This window comes from Epinephelus lanceolatus, chromosome 21 (assembly GCF_041903045.1).
Source record: "Epinephelus lanceolatus isolate andai-2023 chromosome 21, ASM4190304v1, whole genome shotgun sequence".
NCBI classification, from domain to species: domain Eukaryota; kingdom Metazoa; phylum Chordata; class Actinopteri; order Perciformes; family Serranidae; genus Epinephelus; species Epinephelus lanceolatus.
In genome coordinates, this window is record NC_135754.1 from 23,475,673 (window position 1) to 23,500,719 (window position 25,047).

Sequence of the window (25,047 nt, forward strand, 5' to 3'; positions counted from 1 at the left end):
GAGCAGTGCAAAAATGGGCTACATCTGGCAGCTAAACAAGAGAAGAGAGAGAGAGAGGGAAATAGAGGGAGAGATAGAGAGAGGGGATCAGGGAAAAGTAGAAAAAAGAAAGAGCACTGTCAAATGAACGACGCTCGTCTCCCATTCATCCCGTCCCTTTTACCCCCCTACACTGTAAGTGACTCAAATGTGTCTCTTCCTGCCTTCATTAATTTCTAATCTGGGACGAGACAGATTGAAGGATACCCAGATTAAACAGTGCAGTCAGACAGTCACATGTGACAAATAGGGCAGATTAAAAGCCTGAGTGCAGGTATTAATAACCATAAAAATACAAGCCCTCCCCCGTCCCCATTGGAGAAGAACAAGGGATAAACAGGAAAGGAGCTGTTGCAGAAATCTTCTGTTAAAGAGACAAATAAGCACATCTATCCATCTCTGTCACGGCTGTGGCTTTTTTTTTTTTTTTTTTTTTAAATAAATGTGTGTGACAAGGACTGTAGCAGCGGAGTTTTTTTGTTTTTGATGGCAAGTATGGATGAGGTGGCAGGAGAAAAGGCCTCCGATGATAGCTTAGCCTGAGCACTGAGCGATCATTACTCTCATTCTGCTAAGGGATGTTTTAAAAGAGAATTGTGGCTAAGTGAACGTTTCGGTAACAAAAAAAAAATATATATATTAAAACAAAAAAAAAGGAAGGGACATGATGAACAGCCTTGATGAAAAGATACTTTGAGTGGACAGAGATGTAACCACAGTGGATTCAGGTTTTTGTGTATTGAGAGCAGAGTGCTCGTGCTATCTAAAGAACGATATGAAGCCAAGATTTTCAGTAGTGCTGTACACTGTGAAGCTATACAGACCATCCACACGTGAATGGCTGCCCTTGACAACTGTAACAGCTGCTACAGAAAAGTTAGGACACTATAGTGTAATAATTTCTCAACACTAACAGTAGGTTTTTTGTTAAGATCCAATCAGTTTTTTTAGCCTTGCTAGAAGGGAGCTACAATACCCAACCTTGATCAAGACGGAGACCTTTACACTCTTGAGAAAAGGGATATCCGCCAGAGCTGAAACAACACTAGTGTCAGTGAATTATAGGTAATTAAAATTACATGTTAGTGGGAGAAAAAGCTAATTGTATGACATTGAAAACACCACATCTGCTCAAGAGTGGCACTTTCAATGGAGTTCCAGAGTAAAGGTAGAAATCAAAAAAGTTTCATCATAGCTTGTTAAAATAAACATTTTCTTTGGCTGTGCGGCAATTAAGGTCTCTCCCAAGTCCTCCAAAAATCTCTCATCATTCCAAGAATACAATGATGAGGGATCCCCCACACTCCCACACCCACCACCAAACTGAGCCATTAGGGGTGTACTCCACACCTCCCGAGGGACTGTGTGGTGTTTATTGTCTTTATCATGTATCTTCTCTTGCATTACTCACGCTCTGGCATGTATCTACATTTCCATTCATCTTATTTAAGCCATGCTGTGCAGTGGTCTGTGTAAAACTTCATTAGTTACTGGTAAGAAGAAGTTGTAGGGCAATGACGAAGAATAATCGAAGAAAGAGACTATTTGCATAGAGTGATGTATCATTTCATCATCATCATCATCATCATACACTAGATGTAGACAAGGCCTCCACCCCAAAACTGTCAACACCTGTGCAAAAAATACAGTTAACTGGTCTCTCCAGTAATAATATCTTAGCTCATGTTGATGTGGGAATTGTTTTGGTAGTCGCTGATATAAAAAATAATACTTCAACCGCAAAATGACCATTTGATTATCAATTACTCACAGCATGTTATCTAGAATTTGGCAAGAAAACGCTTTTCTCTCTCATGCCTCTACAGTGAACGAAGAATCCAAAAAAGGCGTATGCTCAGTATTTCCCAAACACATGCATTCACTAAAACATTACAATTCAAAACACGTCAATACAAACATTTTCAGAGTTTGAAAACAGATGTTTTCATATAGTTTTGCTGTTGTTAAATGCGGCCGCTCCCTTTACTTAAATATGTGAAGAATGTTCAGTCTTTTTGGATTCTTCGTTCACCGTGGAGACATGCAAGAAAAACAACAGTTAAACTCACAAATTCAAGGTTATACACTGAGTAATTGACATACAAAAGGTCATATGAAGGATTTCCTAAAGCTGCATTTTGCAAATGTTAACATATATAGAAAACACATATAGAAGTTTATACACTACATTAAATTGCACAAAATCAAAATAAACATAGAATTCACAACGACAAAAATGTGGGGTATTAAAAAAATGTACAGTTGATAAAAACAAAGCAGGAGAAGAGAAATAATTCAGTGTTAATGCCCCTGACTTGTTGCTCGTTAGTGTTTAAAATATTCCCCTCCTGTTTAAACGGCTATTAACAATTTAAATAACCCTGGCCCAGAGGCCTTGCTCTGACTCACTTGTTAGAGATCCCCATCCCCAAAGGTCCATTTAACAAGCCCATTATTCCATTACATTACACTCACACCAGGACCAGTGAGCCTTAATTCAACTCATTCCTCTAATGTAACTGTAGGAAAGAATTAGTATAGAAAAAGTTGAAGGCACAAATTAGATTGAGGGGGATGTAAAGGCTGGATCAGAAATCAGACACACTGCATAGAACCGTCCAGCTCTGTTTTATCTCAACTCAAAACCTCACCGTTTTGTTAATAATGATATGGTAGAAAGAAAATATATTTGCCGGGCAATTAATTTTACTAGTGCAGAGCAAGCACCATAAAATGGGCTAAACACAGTTGGAGAGAATTACTTCTGTCTTCTCTGACTCCTCGATAAAGCTAAACCAAAAAATAATAAGCAATTCTTTGATAATTGTTTATTGCAAAACTTTCCCCAGTCCCAGCTCACCTACAGTAACGGTGTGCTGCTTTTCTTAGTCTTACGTGATAAACTGTATATCTTTGGATTGTGGAAGGTTGTTGAGACAACATAAGCAATATGATGACATCATCTTAATCTAGCTGATTGTCGCTGGCTCTATGGTTGGCGCTCAAACTACAGAATGCATTTCAGCATTTTGTATACCTGCCACCATGAATACAAAGAGTAGAAGCAGAATGAGGGCGAGACCCACACTCTCTCAATTCAATTTAATTCAGTTCAGTTCAATTCAAATCAATAAGCTTTATTGGCATGACATTGCTCTCTCTCAAATGTAGACCAAACTCAGATCAAATGCACTAGGCAGTGATTATCAAATACAAACCAATTTCTGTTTCTGTATTGCCTTTCCTCACCTAAAAGGTCATCAGAGACATATTTTAGTGGACAGTTTGGCTGTAATAAGAGAAGCTATGAACAGGAAGTGGGCGCCATACTGTTTCTTGTAGTGTAAAAACAGAGGCTAAGCAGTGCCAAACAAATATAAACCAAGATTCTGTTACTGAGTTGCCTATTTCCTCGCATCAAATGTTTTCATAAACATGTTTTAGCTCACTGTTTAATTGTGACACGAGATTGTTTGTTACTAGCCAGCCACCATATTGTTTCCTGTGGAAAAACAGCCGAGCTTGCATCAACAGAAGCATTTATTGGTCCTGTTAGTTGTAGGGTTTCCACCTCTTGAGCAAAAGTGAATACCATAGCCTTTTTCCTGTTTTAAATTTCCAAGGTATTTAGTGCTTCTATCACATAAACAGCCCAGTTGTATGAGAAAAAAAAAATCATTCCAGCGGTGAAATACTTTTTTAAACTTCAGAAAATTGTGTCGGGAATTTTTTACTACTTTCTGACATTTTACTGGCCAAAACTTTCAGCAGATTAATCAATAAAGACACCAATCATTAACTGCAGCCTTATTCCGACATACTTCCAAAGACATAAAGGTTCGCATATTTTCGCTTGTTGTCAGATGCTGTACAGAAAAGGCTCAACTAATCATTTATAATTCTGTGTAAAAGGTAAATAGCATAAACTCCCCACATCCCAGGTGAGGCTGGCTCAGGACGACACAGCTGAGAAAGCCAACAACTGGCGTACCATCCAAACCTCCACAGCCTTCAACTTTCTCCAGTCTGTGGGCACATTTAATTGGAGGCATCATCTATTTTACAGGAGCTGTTTCAGAACAGTTACACACTGTCTAAGGGCTCTGTCTCTCTTTCTGTGTTGCCTTTTTTAACTTGCTCCCCTCCGTCCCCAGAGCTGAAAGGGTACAAGACCTGACAGTGGTGTGCTCTGAGGCTCAGCACAGCTCCTTTTCATTAAGCAGTTGAGACCACTTTTTGAAGGTTACCACACACACTTGTATCCGGACACAAGCCACACACTCCAACAAACGGGGTATGGAAACCCACGGGAGGGTTGAGGGGAAGTGAGGAGGAGCCTGATAAATGTTAGACCATACATTTTTTCCCCTCCCTCGCTCAAGCTTGCTCTATCACTCGCACACACAGATACATCCACACACACAGTGCAGCAGTCAACTTATATGCCTGTGACTCCCAGGTGAATAAAGTTACCTGTCTTTGTACACTTCCAGAGAAGCTTTTTTTAAGGACTTCTCAAGTCTACAACTGCCTGGTGACATACTTTCATCACCTCCATCAAAGTTGTACCCACACTGGGATGTATTTGTAATGCTGAGCCCACAGGCCATGAGGCTAGCGCCTTCGCACTGAGCTATAGCTCAAAATAAAGAGGTGCCAAGTGCTAGGTCACAGGGGGGGCATGTAGCATCTGGGGGCTCAGCAATGTTATGACAGGGTACTTATAATAATAACAAACTCTATCGCATGTTCATCGGGAACTGTTACTTCGCAGGACAGGTGATAAAGCATTTAATGAGAGTCAAATAGACTCCTAAGATAGGTCATCTCTCATTTTTACCCCTGTCCTCATTTTCAAGTGCCCCTTTGCCCCTTAGACCAGAGTTAGAAGAGGTAAAGGTTGAAATCTTCCCCTATGAAATGGGATGGCAATTATGATATCATCACAATGACATTTGCCATTTTCCAGTGCAGAATGATAAGCATGGACACTCGCGTTTAGTTCAACCTAAGTTTAACGCTATCAATCGATCAAGCAAGTCATCAAATAAAAAAGGACATTGCTTCATTACCAGGCCACTAGCAGTGCTCTGTCGGCTAACATTTGCAACCCATGGTCCTACCATGTCAATCTGCACTGATATTAGAGCAGCAGTGTGAAGTGCAGCAACTTTGCAATTCCAGGCATCATCAATGGGGACTAATTCCACATGGAAATATGTGAGAATGTGGAACTGTAACTTAGCTAATTAGCTAGTTAGCTACCAAGGCAACAGTATACTACTAGCGATATTTGCTGTTAAGCTTGTTGTAAAGCAAATGACCATAATACATTAAAATGCCAATAAACTAAGACAGTGCTATGGTGATCATAATTTTCAAATCTTTATTGAGAAAGAAAATACATTTTTTTTGGTTTCTTCTGTTGCTTTTTTAGCCATCTTGCCAATGATTTCTCATCACACTTGGTTTGGAGTGCTCCTCTGAAAACCTTCTGTTTAGAAGGCCATGTAGGCCAAACACTTTGCCCAACCTCTCTAGAGGCTTCCCACACATTTTTACCAATTAACTTTCAAAACTTGTCTGTAACTTTTCCATAACATGTCATCCCATTTCTATGATTTTATGTAAGTAGTTTAAAATGGGTAGATCTATGAGCATGCACTCCCCTTGCATTTGCGGCTAAGAAAGCTGCTAGCTCTTGCTAACTTTACTTGCTCAGCAGATATTCCAGCCACCAACTAGGTGCATATGGCCGGCACATACAGAAACTTCACAAAACATCAAGGCCCCGCCCCTTTTTGGGGATAGAAAACCAAAGATCCTGTAGCTGTCAATGCAAATTGATGCACGTTTGGATCATAATTTTGACAGGTCTGTTTACAAGGACTTTTAACAAACGATTGTTTCCCAGTCAAGCTAATGTTAGCTATCTATCAGTATTAACTGTCACCAGCATCATTTAGCGATCTACGAAACTGATAATGAATATACACATATCATATGTGCTTCAAATTTCAGTATGAAAGCCTCGGTTAACCTGCCACACAACAACTTGTCACCATTTTCATGTTTCTCTCCTGATGAGCGTAATATTTCCCCCAAAAGGGGGCATGGTCGAACCCTGTCTCTATCCCAACAGGAATTGGGACACCCTATCCTTATACATGAATGCCCAAAACAGAGGGGTATGGGCTAAATGGTAGGGGCAAGAGGTGTAATGAGATTGAGCCTTGTGATTTATGAGAGAAAGTGCATTATCCTTAATTTTTTTTCCACCCTGTGTGTTTGACATGCACTCCTCTTAAACACCACACTGTTGGAGTACTTTTATGAAGGTGAGGCACTGGCTTGTTCTTGCAAGAGTCTACGCACTTAAAAGGCCCAAAACAAGTAATATTCTGGGCAGGGAGAAGCAGAGCCAGTCCATCCTGACTTAGCCCATGCATTGGCCCTTCCCCTTGCATGTGCATGAGTGGTGGTGGGCAGTCAGGGTGGATTTCTGGGGCCTTTCTTCACTCCGCCAGGCTCTGTTTTATTCATCGCCTGTGCCCTGACCCCGCAGAGCTCCTGTTCTGACAAATCACTTCTGATTAAGACAGATCTCAGTTAGTCAGCCACTCAACTTGGCCTATTCATCATTCCATAGAAAATATCCCTCTCTCCTCCCCCATCCCTCCTCCTCCTCCCGGCTCGTTTGCCTGTCCGTCAGACCGGAGCAAGGCGCAAAAGAAATTTCCGCTGCTGTTTTAAATGGCTGATTATAGACAATTGGTGGATGGAGAGACGTAAGAGTGTCTTATGGGTGATAAGACGTAGGTTTAATGGGTATAAATGACCAGGCCTGTAGGAGAGCAGCTGGTAATAGAACCATTTGTTTAAAGCTGAACCGGGGTGGAGAGAACTGAAAGCTGTATTTTGCCTTCTATTTGAGCTCCCCCTCCTCTTTTCCCTTCACCTCAGCCTCAAATTCTCAGATCACTGGATTTACATTTTTTTTTTTAAACAGCAAAGTTCCCTTCACCGTCTTCAATGAGAATTGATGAGGCTTGGAAAGGAATAGCTTGTTTCACATTTATGAAATCACCTACATGTCCCTGTGGACACTACTACAGATACTCTGACACATGGGTTAGTAACAATGTAAACAGAATATTTACTGTTAGTGTAAATACCAATACAGTCAGATGTCCAAGAGCATTTATATGCAAAGATATGCCATAATAAACTACATCAAACTCCTTACGCCACGCTGAGGCATCTAGACAGCCGCAAAGCTATTGTGTTAAAATTTCTAACAAACCAGATTAAATTAACCTGAACGACAACCCTGCTGGTGGCAGCGGGCTGAGAAGCAGGCGGGGTGAGTGCAGAACGAGGGTTCCTACAAGCAAATTGCCTGGACTTAATCAACCAGTCTTACTGAACCATCCAAATGAAAACTAATGGACTTGGGTGCTTGCTGTGATTGCCCCACATGCAACAATGTGCGGGCAGGAACGTTGCTTTCTGAGGTCTTCAATTAAAAAAAAAACAGGGAATTTCTACAGACGGCTGGTCAGCCCTATACACCTATTCTCCGCGTATCCCGATTGGTCAATTGTGAAGCTCAAACAGAGCGGACTTATTAATTCCATTTCCAGTGCTGGGAAAATGATTTTTTTTAAGTGTTGATTAAACTTGGTCAAAATTGTAAAAAATGTATGAAGTGTAGAATTAAAAGTCATTTCCGAATGAGCTAATTTGTGTATGCATTATTCATAGTGGTGACATTTGTGTCACACAATTGCGGCGGACACATTGCAACTGAAATATAAGAAAATAAATAGTACATGAATTAAAAAAAAACAGCAAAAAAAAAACATGAGTATGTCAAACTTTATTCAACCACAGTCAGCCTTCATAATAAAAAAAACGACTTTAAGTGCTTTGGTCTCCAACTTAAATAATGTTATTATCAGCTGAGTGGCTATATAAAGGATGGTGCCACAGCATATATTGTAATAACATAATAACATATCTAAGCTGAAGGTCAAAGTTATGTAAAGGAGAAATGAAGAAGAAGAAGAAGAAGAAGAAGAAGAAGCACATACTGTTGGATTTGTGCTCCAAGAGCTCCAAGACTAGAGACTAAAATGTAGGAGAAAACAACATGTCAGTTGGTCCTAATCAAACACAACATCTGATTTAGCAACCGTTGGTGGAACTGACGGAGGAGAAAAGTTTGCCAGTTTGTTGGAAACGGACTCTGGGAGAGATATACGGAGGAGGAGGGAAGAAGAAAGAGAAAACTTGACGTTCCTCTGGTTCATTTTCAACAGTTTAGGAGCATTAATCATCGCATTACTGTTGATTAAAGGCTTCTACGTCTCTAATCAGAAAGTTGACAGGCAGATCAAAGAGCGAAACACAAATTTCTTGCCTTTTAATTATCTGTACAACACCACACCTCGGGCAGCTCTTCCCTGCCTATCTCCTCAAACTCAGCGAAAGACTGCGAAAGGAGATCTAACACTCTACAACAGTTCATTATCCAATAAAATGAGAGATGGGGGAGAGAAAAAACACACACACGCACACAATTACACATACCCACACACAAAGCTTTAAGGCTTTATGATTAGTGAAGACCTGGGGGAGGCCTGCAGTCTTCTTTATTAACATGTCCCGAATTGGAACACCTTAATTATGTTTGTCAAAATCGGACTTGGCGTCAAGCTCATTTGCATGTTTTGACAAGGCCTGTTGGGAGCCTCCTTGTATTTTCCTTCAGAGTGCTACGAGTGCTAGGAGTATTTAGCACTTTTCAACACCTACTGACAATAGCTTCTTGTTGCTAAATTAATGAAATAACTTGTTAAATGTGCTTTGTTGGACTGGCCCACCCAGCGCCACAGTTTGAGTTGAAAGTTAGAACTGACGCAAACGCCGAGTGAAGTACACACAAAGGAGCCTCCAGACTGTCTCGATCAATGCTTGATCGCCACTCCTGTTCAAACTGACAAGGATGTGACTGTTCCTGCCCAGCTGTTCCCTGTCAAGTGGTTTGGACATGTAAAATCGGTGCTACTTTTAGAAAAGATTTGGCATCGCTTTGGAGGTTCTCAAAAGTCCTGCGTGTTCCTTAGCACATTCAGCACTACAACAGATTGCTACCTGACTCACGATCACATCCTATTTGAATATAAGAAAGCAACGGACCACTCCCTCCCCTCCCCCCCATTAACAGCTCACTAAATGAATCCTCGTTACGTCGATGATATGTAAAACAAGCGTGGTCGAAAACAAACAAACAATCTGTGGGGACACATGGACTGTCGGCAGCAATTTAGCAAAGGAGAAAAAGGAGGGCATGAAAGCGAGACATCAAACATTAGCCTGAATGGAAGGCGCGGGCCATTAGAAGTGGTTGCACTGACAGGATCTGACAGTTGGAAACACTTAAAGATTATTTTCCTCAAACTTTGAATTCATTAATACTCATGAGCTGAGGAAGAGCTCCCAAAACATGGAGAAAAAAATGAGAGAGCTGGGCTAAGTGTTGAAGCTGGCTGTAGAGTGACAGGTTGCACCACTGAGACCAGTTCAACCTCTGTGAATGGACTAAGGTTGGGCGAATGGATGGATTGTCCATCGTCTATTGACAGAGTACGTCTCCAGATGTTTTTTTTTTTGTTTTTGTTTTGTCATCTTATTTTGCTAATTAAATTATCTGTCTCCGAAGAACAAGAGAGAGCTGGCACAGTGTAAAAATGAAGCATGCAGGTCTGGCTATGCAAGACTATTCAGTGAGAGACTCTCGTCAGAAAGCTAACACTTAGCACAAAGAGGCCAGCAACGGACAGAGAAAGAGACAGTAGGGAAACAGCATGTAGAGGCAGCATATTTTAACATCTAACTGTGAATTAAGGGCTTATTTTGGTGGACAGGAGTTGGTGATTTTTGGAACAATGGAGAGATTTTCTGATATTCTTAGTACAAACAAATTTATTGGTTATATGTGCTTCATCTCTTCTCAATGAAATTTGATTATGGAGTACAAAACCTAGTGTCCTAACATTGTTCAGGGCTCAAAATACTAGCTCACATCTCAACCTTGGTCTGATGATTCCAATGAGTATTTTGTAGAGTCTTGAGAATGGTGGTTTTCCCAGTAGGAGAACCGATCAGAGATTCTGATGGGACCAAATTTGGTGATATTACACATCAGAGTCAAGGACTAATGACAGCTACCAACGTATTTATCTTTTCTAGTTGGCTTTAAATACATGTTAAAATAAGTGTTTCAAAGAATAACTTGTGTAAAACTTCTCCGATCACTCAACTTACATTGTTTCTGCATCCTCAGATGTCAGGAATTAAGTTGTTAAGTAAGCACAACTGTTAGGAATGACGGCCAGAACTACACATTAAAGACCAATATTGTAAAAACCATCACTCTCCTAAAGGAAGAAAAGCTTGTTCAACTTTCTTGGTGACAAGGGTATGAAAATAAAATACTCGTCCTCTGTTTGTCGTGTATGAGAGCACTGAATATAAAATGCTCCTTTCTTGTATTACAGCATCACTTCAACTTTTTATGTGTGTGGCATGCATTAAATTCTTTTAACAATTCACTGCCACAGGCATAGTTGCCCTCTTATGCGTAGATGATACATCAAATTCTCTTTGGCAAATCTAAGGTGCTCTGACAATTTCGTTTGAGCGAACAACAGTGGAGCCTGTTATCAGAACACTGCGTCATTGTGTCTGCTGTGACAGACGGCACAAACAGAAGTTTGTATTTTACTTTAGGGTAATACCATCGCACTTCCCTGGTCTGGTAAAGGGAAAATAATACTGCCATTATAGGGGGAACACGAAGCACAGAGGGAACTCACAAAAGAGAGACACATCATGCGCCTCATTTAACAATGACCGGGGCCACGGAGTTGAAGGCAGATTATTGTCAGCTTGCACTGTGAATACACACAACATGGCACGACATGTGAGGGCACGTCAAAGCTCTTGGGTACAGTGTACATTGTTTGTGCTTATTTAACATTGTTCCTTTAGAACATGTAGTCATTTTCAAAGAAATTTGATGGTTTACGCATTCTCATTGAAAGCCTCATATTGGAAAGTTGGACATTCTGTAAAGTACAAGGTTTTACATACAATATATGAATCACATACAATAAATATGACTTCAGTGACTCCCAGTGAGGATGACACTGTGACACCGTGAAGTGCTAAAAAGAACGATCTGTCACTATAAACCCTAAAAAAGCAAAATCACCTATTCTGACAGAATTAAAATGCAGCACTTACTCAGCATTTGTTATCACACCATTAAATGGCCGTTATCAGTGATGATAAACATCATAGATATGGGTTAGAAGGGCATGCTACAACTACTATTAAGCCCCGTTTCCACCAAACACTTTCGGTATGGTACCTTTGGAACCAAACGTACCCTTTAGCCATGGTACCTAGACCCTAATGTTTCAACTGCAAACCGTACGTAGCCCTGAGCAGAGTGACCGCTCTCTATTGACCAATCAATGAACTGCAGTGTTCACAGCTCCACCTTTTAGCACAAGATCTATGTGCTAGGTACCCAAACCAAAGGGGTACCAAAAATGGGAACGGTACAGAACAGTTCCATCCACAACTTTTCGCAATGGAAACGGAAAAATAGCGTACTGAACTGAACTGAACCGTACCATACTGCTAGGTGGAAACGGGGCTTTGGGGTGACAAGGCCATTATCAGGCCATGAAAAAAAAATGAATGTCATAAAGGGCTTTCTCCCATGTTTGAGAAATATCGGTTTGAGTCCCATGGGAAACCAATAATTATCCCCAACCATGATCTATTGCTAAACCTAACCAAGTGGTTTTGGCACCTAAACCTAAGAGAAGTAAAAGTGAAACGTAACAAACTGGTATTGGCCATTGAATCCACTGATAACAGCCTTCTGAAACCTACCAACAGATTTAGCAGGCCCCTACTAACCCATATCTATGAGGCTAATAACCACAGATAACGACCATTTAATGGGCTGATAACATCCCAATCAGAGTTATTTGACAGTTTCGGCTAAAGGCAGCTTTCAGCAGTCAAACTGATATACGACAAAAAACAGAGGCCGCCATATTGTGTTACTTGAATTCCAGAAACTTAAACACGAAAAGGACTACAATTCATCCAGAATATCCTGAGCAACAACAAATCCTGAGTTTGTCTGTTCACATGCACAAACGTAATATAACACTGTGCATCACTGCTGGGGTGATAAGGTGTCTCCTGTTCCTCATCATTAGCTAAAACAGGCTTAAGTGAATACTCAACACGTCTGCCACCATCTTCCACACTAATGAAGCATATCTAAGTTTTAAGACATGGCAGAACTAATTTAATCTACCTTCTGAGGGGCCTTAGCGCCATCAAATTAATTATTCATAAAGGACATGATATTATAACTCAATTGTCAACTCAGTAGCTGGCCCTTTTTTTTAACCTCCCCCTGCCTGTCGCTCTCTTTTGTCTTCGGCTCTCTTTTTTTTTAAAGCAAGTCCTTTGCTTTTAATCTATAACTGAGCAATACACATTGTCATTGTAGCTGCAGAGCAAAATTATTTCCTTTTTTTGTTTTTTGAAGTTTTCAGATGAAGGTGACAAAAGGGTAAGGTAGGAGAGTTTCTACGATTGGTGTGGCTCCCTGTGGGTTTTGCAGTATGCTGATGGGGCCAGCTTCACTATAGAGAAAAAAGAAAGACGCACAGAGAGAGTCATCAAGTCTGTAATAACACAACCTTAGATACATTTATTTTCCCCTCATGAATAATGTATGCCATCTGGCAAAGCTAATCTTGCCATAATGTTGCTTAGACAGGTTGGCCACGAGGAGGTGGGACCGGATTTCTTTTACACACTGTGGTTCTTTTAGCTAGGTGTCATTTTCTCTTCAGGGGTAGCATGATGGCATGCAACCCTGTCATGACTGACAGGAACAGCAGCAGCCAGGCACAGCTACAACACCCTATAGTGAGAAACTAATACTAATATGCTGATTCCTCATATAAGTATGTGGGTCCTCTGTGTAAACCAGCATGTGGTCCACACAGCCAGGCAGCCAAAACAAAAAAATAACCACTAACAACTCTAATGCTTTCAATATTTCTACTGTGACAAAGTATTCATGTGCAAACTCTGCACACAAGATCAATTCATGCCACAAAACACTTGTATATACATACTGTATTTGCACCCCATAAATAAACATTCAAACACATGTACACACCACATGAGTGTATAACAGCTCAGCAGCTGGTCAGAAGAAAAGACATTTTTAAGAATATTAAGCTGGAGGGGCTACAACCAAGCAGTCTCACAAACACAGCCATAGAGGAGCCATCGTTGGCTGTTGACATTGATGGCAACATTTTTGGATCCAGCATGTGGCTGTAAACATACTTAGCAACAACCCAAACAGTTTTTCTGTCTCTTGACTCCGTAAGTATTTATTGTTAGAAAGGTACAACTGACAGCCAAGGCCTATGATACCTGTTGGCATGACTCGTACACATATGTGAACTTGTGTCATATGAGAGCACTTTAAAAATGTAGACTGATAGAATTTACATTGACTTCCAAAATGACTTTGGTTGCTGTTGTAAACACGTCCTCAACATCATGAAACAGTCACAGTTCAACTCCAAAACTACCTCATTGGTTTAGTCAAGAAGACTACATGGTTAGGTTTAGAAAAACTTAATGTATTGGCATTAAATAAATTCAGTCAGGAGCACTTAAGTCAAAGACAACCTAATTTCCATTTGCAGTATTATGTCTGGCAGTATGTTTTTTGGGGCCTCTCTGCCTTTCCTCAGGCCTGCACAGAAAGCCTCTTCCATGTGCCTACAACTCCGCCCTTCCACGTGCAAAGGAAAGCCTTAGGCAGAGAGAGCAAACCTCCCCGCCCTTCCATGCGCCTACATGGAAAGTAGGGATGCACCGAATATTCGGTAACTGAATATATTCGGCCGAATATTGCAAAAAAAAAAAAAAAAAACATTCGGTATTCGGTGGAATAAGTGAAAAGCAAGGCCGAATAATAGCGGCGTGTTTTGACAACGCAATCAAACAGCGTGCGTTGAATGGGGGTCACAGACATGGACAGGAATACGTATTCCTGTCAAATACGGTGCCGCATGATAACGACTTACCGGCGACGGAGAAGTCCGGCTCCAGGTGAATAACTTGTTGTCATGACTGCCCAAAAGTACCTGAACAGCCGAGCCATGGAGGCACACAGTATGTGGCGTGTCAGAGGAGAAACAAGCCATTCACATTTCTCTCTTTGTGGCAGGTAACGGCCCACAAACCTCACCGCACTTTAGGGACTGTTGTTTACTTATGAAGGGACTTGTCAGGGGAGGAGGGTGGCTAGTTGATTTTTATTTCATTTCTTTATTTTATTTTGATCCCCCCTATGTTAATCACTTATTGATGCTGTTTCTGAAGTATGAATAAGTCAGTAAGTAATTTATTTCATTGAAATATCATTGATGTACTATAGAAAAGTGATTTATCTTTTTATAAAGGACAAAAGGCACATCTGCCTAATTTTTGCTGTGGTATCCTGATACTACTCAGAACCGTGATACTTTCACTGGTATCGTACCGTGGGTCCCAATTTTGGTACCGTGACAACACTAACCTGGAGGGGGTTCATCTACAAAAATTAATGAAAAACTAAAAATCGGCCAAGCATTTAATATTATTTGGCTTCGGCTTTGGCCACAAATTTTCATTTCGGTGCATCCCTAATGGAAAGCCTAAGGCAGAGAGAGCACACCCCCTGCCCTTCCATGCGCATACATGGAAAGCCTAAGGCAGAAAGAGCAGCAGCAAAGACCCCCCAGGAACAGAACAGAGCAGCATCAATGACAAAAAAATGACATTAATAAGTCAGAAACAGCATAAAAAGGAGGAGCTAGGGTGGAGACAAGTTGTAAAGCGGCTTGCAGAGGAAGCAGCAGCAACAGTAGGCAGGCCAAAGCAGTTTAAATAGGGCACCCTTATTAAAATTCACCGACTGGTATACAACACGTCACACATGTCACTAGTGTAGCATGCTACACACACTAGTCTACTGGTCTATGTTGTTATTAAGAGACGTCAATGTTGGCTTCAGGATGCGAACACTGGTCTCCTGTGTGAAAGTCCTGTTTGTTTAACCCATCCACCCTATAGGGGCTTCTTCAACATTTGTACAACATTACATAAATTTTGTTGAAAGCTTGGCTTATCTGCTTTTTGCTGAAAATGGATACCTAACGTTTTATATGAAGGGTGGATGGGAGCAGGGAGACCTAACAATTCAGTCTATGTGCAGACCAGAGAACAAAAACAATGAGGTAAATACAAGCTAAGAGCAAACCCTTCCACACACAGTCATCGGATTTAATGTTAATGAAAAAGTATCATTGATTGCAGGCTTAAGGCCTGAACATACTCAGGCGGAACGTACGCGGAACGGACTCCGCGAGGAATGTCCGCAGTCATTCGGGCTTTCATAGTCGAGCGCACTTCCGCGTTGTAGTTTCCTGTAAAAATGTCCGTGAAAAATCCCCGCGATGTGAAAAATACATGCAGAGCAGTCACTGGTGCGCGGAGCGGAGTCCGCGCGGTCGTAAAATCTGAGCTTTCCGAGCACAGGGCTTGCGGACGTCCGCTTTGAGTCTGCGTGGACCTCCGCGGAGTCCGTTCCGCGTATGTTCCATCCGAGTATGTTCGGGCCTTTACAGGGACCTTTAACCTGTGGAGTTTTCGACCCTTAACAGCACTATGTAGTGATGTTTTTATGAGGTTTTAGACGGCCCTAATTAAAGTTTCATCTCAAGGTTTCCTGCGGAAGTAGACATCATCTAACAAAAGAACTCTTCTTTAACTTGAGCAAGAGCAAACTAATTTATAAAATTAAACAGGATATTACAATTCAAGTAAATTAAATGTGCGCCATTTGACTGAATAAATATTTTCCAAGGTTCCAAAGTGTTGTCAATGACCAGCAGTCGTAAGGTTAAGTGAAAAAGAAATAATGTAGTTATGAAAAGCAATGCGGAACACAAACTGGGTATGTTAAAAGTGAGCAGCATTTTTGAAATAAATAGCTTTTCTCAGGGTTTCTACATCATGTGGCAAGTTAGATTTAAGACTTTTAAACTGCAATCAATACACAGAGCCTTATATGCATTGCCTTGTACCAGTTTCAGCCATGCCACAATGAACATTTTCATTTTGGGTAATCTAGGGCACAGGGACAGCTCGCTAACATGTCTTGGCATTTTTAAGACTCTTGAAATATTTATTTCAAAACATTTTAATAACCATTCAGGTCTTATTTCTAAATTAATGAATTCAATGTCCTAGTTCCAGTTCTAGCCATTGCTGTATTTTGCACAATGAAACACCATAGCAACATGTCCACAGATGGAAGCTGTATGTGTGACTGTTTTAAGAAGACACAAATAAGACAGAAGTACTAATAAAAAGTATATTACCACAGGTGTCACTTCTGTTTATGTGTGGAGCAGCCATTTTGGATTTTGAGGTCGGGGTTGGTGAGGTTCCTCCAACTTTCTGAGTTGGAAATTCAATCTTAGGGGGTGTTCTCCTTAAAATCTGTGACTAGGAATGCTGAAATTCTTGCCAGTGCAAATGGAACGCACCATTAGATGAATATATAAGGTTGTATAGGTTTGTCAATGATGGAATATCTGCAAAAGAGAAATTCCACTGGCAGTACATCTCCAGCAAACATCATCTGCATGGGAGGTAGGATATGATTCAGCACAGCTATTACATCTGCAATATGAGCCGTGACAGTGGGCAGCCTTAGCATGCTCCATCCCCTGATTGTAATTGAGGCCGACGCGTGACAGCCCCCCGTGTGCCCTCACTGCAGTGGCCTGGGGCATAGGGCGTGCTGACAGAGGAGGCACCGGAGACAGTGGCACAGGGTCCTGGCCTGGCACGGCCATGGCACGATACCCTTAGGGGCGCTGACCCTCCCCCTCTCAACCCACCGCAACTTTCGCTGCCTCACCTTTGTCACCAGGCATCTCGGAGGCTAACGAGAGGGCAGCCGAGACTGCTTAACAATTCCACCACATCCGTTGGCTAGATATGCAAGCAGCTTTTTTTTTTTCCTCTCTTCCCTCAGTGTTCCTCCCCCCTCCCCGCTCTGAGACCTTTGGTGAAATAAGTGTCAGCCTGAGGAGACAGGCACTCATCAACACTTTATACCTGGGAGGTATATTAATGCTGTGATGGTTTCCTGGAAGAGGGAAGAGAGAAAAAAAAGCTTTGTCCTCGTAGAGAGAGATAAAGGACAAAGCCTTGGACAACTTTTGAGGATGTTAACTTTGGCAGTGTTTATGTGGATATAATGTGAAAGGTATAACAGCACAAGGAGGAAGCAGAGGGTGAAAATGATCCTATCCGTATAGAAGTATCTCCAAAAACACAGGGAAGACTAATACTTTGTCATGTGTTTTTAAGAAGACGCGATATTTATATAAAGTTTCTCTTGATCAATAAGTAACCGAGAACGATAGGAATAACATGATGTCTGGGAGAGAGCAAGGGAGTTTCATGGAGAGAACAAGCGTGAACGTTTCTCTGTACAGATCCTCCCCACCAGGATCTGAGTTACAAATGAAACTTCACTTCCACAACAAGTGGAGCTGGAAGCCTACTGGGGCCTTCTGGTATCCAGTCGGAGATACATAATTAAAGGAACACGGAGAGGGAGCATGTTATTACCAATGTTTTCATTAGGCCAAGTTAACACATTGGTCTCCCCTAAGACCCACAGACAACAGGCAAGGAAGTGGATGGAATAGGATGCTGCCTATCGGGGTCTAAAACTCTGTTCAAGAACTGCTCACATTAGTGCTGGTTCTGCATCTTCCCATTCTGGCCGCGGCGCTACAGCTCTATAAAAACATTTAATTTTGACATCAGAAATATGAAAAAGCGAGCACGGGCCTGCTTTTTTTTCATGATATTTTCACTCTTTTCCCCAACATCCAGGCTTAAATTAGCCAGGATTTTTAAGATCAGGGACTGTTTTTTAGGCTATGAAAAATGGATTAAATGAAGAGGAAGTCTGGCCTAATGAGCTCCCTGGGCTATGGAGCAGCAGGGACCGCGAGGGGAAAGAAGGGAGACGAGGCAAGCCTTTGAGGAAGAAGGGGCCGCAGCCATGCCCAAAGTGTGCCAGCTTCTCCTCGCTTTAGCGCCAATGGCACAGACGGCACCTGGGCAAAGCCTGGCCACCCTTGTCCTGTGCCAAAGGAGAAGAGAGGCAGAGCAGCAAGTTTGTGTTGAACCTGAAAAGTTCTTTTGGCCGTCTTGTTTTTCTTTGAGGTACTTTTATATTTGTATTTTTTGTCTCTTTTTTTTTTTTTTTTTTTTTTGCTGATGGTTCAGTCCTTCAGTGGGGAAATGAAAAATGTGTTCTTTACTATCTGTCAGCCTATATATTTCCTTTCATTATCAACACTGTAACACAGAAGCAGAACATTTTAAAAAGAAGACATGGAATCTTCAAAATAAAAAATATCTCCTATAGCACTCACTTAAAAAATGGCTAAACAGAGCGAGAAGTCAAATGGGTCAAACACAAGATGAACCCATTTATAATAAAGCAGTACAGAGGACAGACCCTCACAGTGCAGAATCAAGCTGTACCTTAAGTTACTTTTACAAGTTTTCACCATTATCTTTTTGTTAGATTTTTCAAATATTCTCTTTCAAGTCTGATTTTTAGTGAACTGATGTCTCGTCTCTGATTAGCCACACGACGTAGAATTTAGGTTACACTCCAGCTGTAAGTCATCCACCGCCTGGACACAGCACTGCTGGAATTTTATAAATTAACTGCAGCCAAAATATGTCTTGAGATGAGGTATATTTTAAAACAATCACCACACTGAAGCACCCATTAATGGTAATAGCAACTACAGTGACTTAATTTGCATTGTTTGAATGCAACCCTGGCTTTGGTTCCCCTGTTTCACTGTATGAAAGCATACCATATATGGAGAATAATTTGGGGTACTTACTTTGCTTACACTGATGCTATATTGATGAGTAGTAGGATTAACATAGACTGCAGTTTTTCATTGTTTTAATTTTTCTACACTTTCCTCAGTTTTTATTTTCAGTTTAACTTTTTACAGTTTCTCATTTGGTCTTTTTAAACAATATTCTACAAGTTAGGCATTATTTTTTTGTTAATATAATGCACTCCAATAAAATATCCCAAACTACAATGTCAAAGATTACCATGGAGTTAAATCTGAAAAGTTTCCAAATAGATCTGAGAAAAATGTCGTATTTATTGTAGAGCTGTACTGATTGCATTGTTTTGCGCAGCACTATCTGTTTTCAGATACTTTATATGTATGCAACATCTATTGGTAAATAAAAAACGTTGTTTCTTGAAGTTAATTGACACATTACATCATCGTGTCATTATAATGACGCTACACAAAAGCAGTAGGCAACATTAGATGACTATATAACTTAACACTAATCTAAACTGAGAACATCTTCCTCAAAGTTATGTACTTGTGACCAGTGTTGTGGAGTAGTGAACTACATACAATTCAATTAATAGTTAACAGCATTTTGCAGTAGCCTACTGGTACTGCAAAACTTAAATGAAAAGCCTAGTCCCAATTAAACGTCCAGTGCCTTTTACTAGCCCGCTGTGGCTACACATTTTGACAAAAAAAGGCCTGTCTCAATTAGAGGCCTGGTCTGGTTGCCAAGCAGTTCATTTTTCTATAGGAGTTCTTCGAATGTATAAAAGTGGGTTATTGGCTACCTCAAATTATGTGTCCATTCCTTGATTACCCTCCAAGTTATTCATATTCCTTTAGTCTGTAAGGGTCCTCAGATCATCATCATTTTTGGTGTTATGTGTGACCTATAAAGTAGTCGGCACTTCTCTAATAAACTACACTGAGTGGCACTATTTCAAATTGCATGCACAATTTTAATTTGATCATTTTTTTCCAAAGTGGTTTAAATTTATTTTTCTAAGTAGCGTTAGTTAGCTCCTGAGGGTACTCTGCTAGAGATCAACTTCTTCCAGTGTGAAGTAATTGGTAGTTTGCAAAGCCATGCTTTTAATTTAGGTTCCCCTACACTGCTTGTGACATAATCTTGCATGCTATAGAGTGTGCTATGCTGGGACTTTCATATTGAGCAATGGTGATCATGAGGACCGCAGCAAATCTTTGTCGGAGTCTTTTTCTTTCTTTAGCATTATAGGACAACATGACATGTCTGCCATGGGAATTGTGCCAACAATCAAAATCAAGACAAAAAGATATATAGCTTCCTCAGTCAAATATTCATGTTTCATTTATCACATATCACCCAACTTGGCAAAGACACTAAACCAGGCAGGTTGCCAATGACCACGGGACACACCGGGACATGCCGAGTCTTTATGCCCAAGGAATGTCAACAACTGTCCGCAGCAGTGGAAAAGAGGAGGTGGGGTCGATGGGGGGGGGACGACACACAGAGAGGAAGGGGGAGGAAAGAGGAAGGAATTACACTGGCAGGGCAGGTAGTGGCTCCTGGATGCCAGCCAAAGTAAAGAAAGAGGGAATTAGAAAACAAAATAGGGGGAGACAAAGATCCTTCATTCACCTTTAAGAGGTACAAGTCGAAAGAAACAGAAAGAGAGAGACAGCAGAGAACAACAGCTATGGGGGAGGACAGGAAGGGGAGGGGGTGTAGCTGGCACATTCTTCAGCTACTTTTCCTGACAGCGATTAGAACCTGTCAGAGCCTCTCAACCTGCCACTCCTCTGCGCTCACAGGAGGCCTGTCATTACAAATAGCCCAGATTAAAATACCACAGTCCTGGGGCACAGGCCTTGACCTCCACCTACCCCGCATTGCCACATGTCTACCCACACGGTCACCCACCCTGTCAAGAGGGAGGGAGGGGAGAAAGAGTGGGGAAGGCTGGCAGGGGAGAGATGTTAAAAGACAACAATGGATAAAGAGTAATGGGACTTTTGGTGAGGAATACATAAGATGATCTAAAGAGGACATAAGGAGGCAAGGCAAAAACAAACCAGAGAAAACAGCGATAAAATAAATACTACCAGCTCAAGTATGACATGAACTCTAGGTCTGAAAACCTGGGATCAAATTCTACATATGCTTCCTCTTCTGGGACCCTCTGTGCATTTATCCTTTCCACTCGTCTCCCACACTGCCTGTAACAAACAGTGTTGTGTGCAGGGTATACATTTTTGGATTTCTGTCAAATTTCTGCGTTTGTTAGACTCCATAAAACAGCAGCACGGAAGAAAAAAAATCAAGAACATAATGATTTGTGTGAAGTGCTGGATAGTTCTGTCACACTTGGACTGCACTTGAGATGCATGGCAATGCAGTTTGATTAGGCTAATGGCAACAAAGCACTGAGAAGTGCTATAGGTTTTCAGCTCAAGCCTCCTGTACACGTCGACTTGTATTTCTGTGCCAAGCAGACATATGCAAACACAGAATAATGAGTCCGACGTGTCCCGGATCTATCTGGTGCCAACGTGAATCGTCTGTCCTGACACTGAAAAATGACCTATCTCAGCAAGATTTGGAGTGGGGGGGCGGGGGTGGGGGTGTGTGTGACAGTCACCAGCACCGTGCTGACAGCCCAATAGAGGAGAGGAGGGAAGGCATCATTAGGATCACACACACAAATGTACAAAAACACACAACATCAACGCACAAATATTCATGTACAGAATACCCGCGTATACTCCATCAGACATGGGGAAAATGTGTGCATGCCTGCTTGCACAGAAAGAAAACATCTCAACTGATATTTTTCTACCTCAAACAGAGCATGAAGTTGTGGCCGCTGTCATGTCACAGTGGCAAAGCACACTGTGGCAGAGCCAGACGAGGCTAAACACAACCAAAACAGACAGGAAACCGATTATGTGACATCTTAGTTATACACAGCCTTAATATAAACACATGACTGAGCGCAACTCCACGGGGCGTGACATAATATAATACACACATCACTGCCAGAACATTTTATTAAAATAGATTAGCTTGAAATTACCTGACAGTCTTGCAAGCTAACATATCAATGTCCATATGGTGTCACAAAGAGAAGCACCTGCAGCGGGTTAGAAACCAATTCAAATCAGTGTGAATGCCTTTGGTGGCTCTAACAAAAGAGAGAAATGAAAAATTAACCCACAGGGAGTGATGCCAAATACATCAAATCAGATCTTGGCCTAAAACTCATCTTTTTATTTTTTTCCCTACTCTAAATAGCAGAAAATAATCTTTGATACATGGACAGCATGTGAGAGAGACTGGCCTGACAACAGCATTAGCTCACCATGATGAATTTAAATGAGCAAACTTGGGGAGTTGACAGACGAGTTTTGCTCACGAGAGCCCGTCTCCTGAGAGGAGATGACAACTGAATGATGAGCAATTAGGCCCATCACTGGTTTAATTGTCCAAACAAGGGCTGAAGGAGACAAACAACAGGGATAAAAGCGAACCTACAAGGAAAGTTTTTACATAAATGCTTCTACAAAGTCAGTGCTAAGCAAAAATTTACTGCAAGACCGACCAGGAAATCTACAGGATGGCTTAAAGCTCAAGAGCCAAACCTTTTCTGAGCCACCCTGACCTGACAAGCACCAGGAATATTCTAATGTCTAAAATTAATTTTTGTGAGGCTACAGTCTATGTTTTTGTCAGAAACAGTGAGAAACTTGGATTTGTGTATATGCTTTTTTTGAGAGATAACTTGGGTTCCCTATCCGGTTGGCGTGTTCTGCATTCCTCATTACAGAACAGGAAGCAAGGGGGCGAAGGAGGGATACAAGGAGGTGACAGGAAAAGACAGAGATCTCCTGTGACATGTTGAGACATAAACAGCTGATAGTTATCTGTGCACCAAGCCCAGGTTATGTTGCTGCGAGTTAGGCTTACAGCAATGATGTCTGAGATGGGAAAAACAAAATCCGAAGACATTTTATGACAGACAACCGTCACTCTGCTGCAGAGTTGTCAAGTGGCCACAGCCAAGGAATGGGTCGTTTTGATTGCTGACTTTGAGCTACATTAGGCAGAAAACTTAAAGTGGAAAAAGAAAAGTTTTTTGCTTTAACTTTTTACTGTGAAGTAAATGTTGACGGCACAATGCAGTGACTACATAATTATGACACCATTGATGTTTAGATTGGTTCCCTATAAGCCTCACTTTTACTATGCAATTCAGTCTGCCACCGGATAGTGCTTTTGTTTTCCATGGTAGCTCTTGGTAGCTATCCAAGTCACCCAAGAGCATCAGTGTAAGTTCTTCTGAGTTACTATGTCCAGGAGCGGAAATGGTGGATGCTGGAACAACCAGTGTCTGTGGAAACTACCTGGGAAAAGAAAAAGAGCCTCGTTGCTAGGCTATGGGGAAAACGGTAAGCAATACAATAATCTTTGCAACAGTGGCTGGAGTTGGGACCAATCCAACCAAAAATCGATGTCCAATACTATTGTAATTCACTCATCAGATATCGGGGGGACATCACGGATCCACGTACCAGCCCAGATTTCATACGCATAGAACGCCTGGCCTTCATTTGCAGAGCGCTTGTCTGCCTGACCAGTCACATGAGGATCACAGTGAATCCCCACGGATCCAAGTGGGTATGCAGGCTGAGTGTTGCCTAGTGTCTGAGAACACCTTTATGACACCTCACCCAACTCAAATGGACAATGGCTCATCTATTCCTATCTAAACGCAATTTAAACATGTGTGGAGAATGTCCATCCGAATATTTTGGGACATCCGCAAAGACACTAGTTAGCTAAATTAGCGCCTTTAGCATGGAGGACGAGTGGTTGCTCCCAGCCTAGAACACATTGGGTCAAGGAGAGTCTGACTTTAGAGCCCATAAACAACACATTACTACCTTTCATCGTGACAGTGACAGGAAGATGTGGCCTGCTGTTTGTTTTAACACAGTGACAGTCTTTTGGCTCTACAAACAGACGGCGAGAGTCACTTGTCAATGCCGATTCAACCATAGCAACCGGTCAACACTTGTTTTCAACTTATTTGATAGGGTTTTCTAAGTGGATATATCGATTTCTCTACAAGAGGAAAATTCAATAAAGTAGTTGTCAATTTGCCATTGCACTGTTTAAAATTATCTAATTACTTTTGAACACAGGCATAGAAATCTAATACCCAGATTCTAAAAAAGTTGGGTAAAAAAACAGAAACAGTATGCGATGGTTTACAAATCCTTTCCCTATCAAATGTTTCAACTAGTAAGCCTCATAGTTTTTTTTTGTAAATGTGCACTCATTCTGAATTTGATGCCTGTAGCATGTTCCAAAAAAGTAAGGAAAGGGGCATATTTACCAGTGTCTTACCTCACCTTTTTTTTAACGACACTTAGAAAGCGTTTAGGAGCTGAGGACACTAGTTGTTGAAGTTTTAAAAGTGACATTTCTGTACAAGGACTCACAAGTAGGGCCCCCAAAATCTTCAAAATTTAAAGAATGTGTGGAACAAATGGGCCAAAATCCAACCTGAACACTGTGAGAGATCAGTTTCTTCATACAGGAAGCATATTTTTTATGGATTGAAATGTTATAATTACTTTATCAGTGTAGTTTTAATATGTTTATACCAGTGTCTGGTCTAAATTTTATGTAGTATAGGAGATATGTTTAATGCAAAAAAATTTTAATGTTAAATATTCATTTCCCCCACTGACTGTCATGAAGGATTTGCAAATCATTGAATTCTGTTTTTTTGTATGTTTAACACAGCAGCTTTTTGGGAATGGTGTTGTACTTACTATCAATCAATCAATTTTATTTATAAAGCCCAATATTATAAATCACAGGGCTTTACAGTATACAACATCCCTCTGTCCTTAGGACCCT

The 25,047-nt window shown here is 41.2% G+C and overlaps 1 protein-coding gene across 4 annotated transcripts in view; it reads right to left on the bottom strand.

The window, feature by feature from the left end:
- vti1a (vesicle transport through interaction with t-SNAREs 1A) overlaps window positions 1-25,047 on the bottom strand; it is a 151,960-nt gene that overhangs the window by 62,169 nt on the left and 64,744 nt on the right. The window lies entirely within an intron of this gene.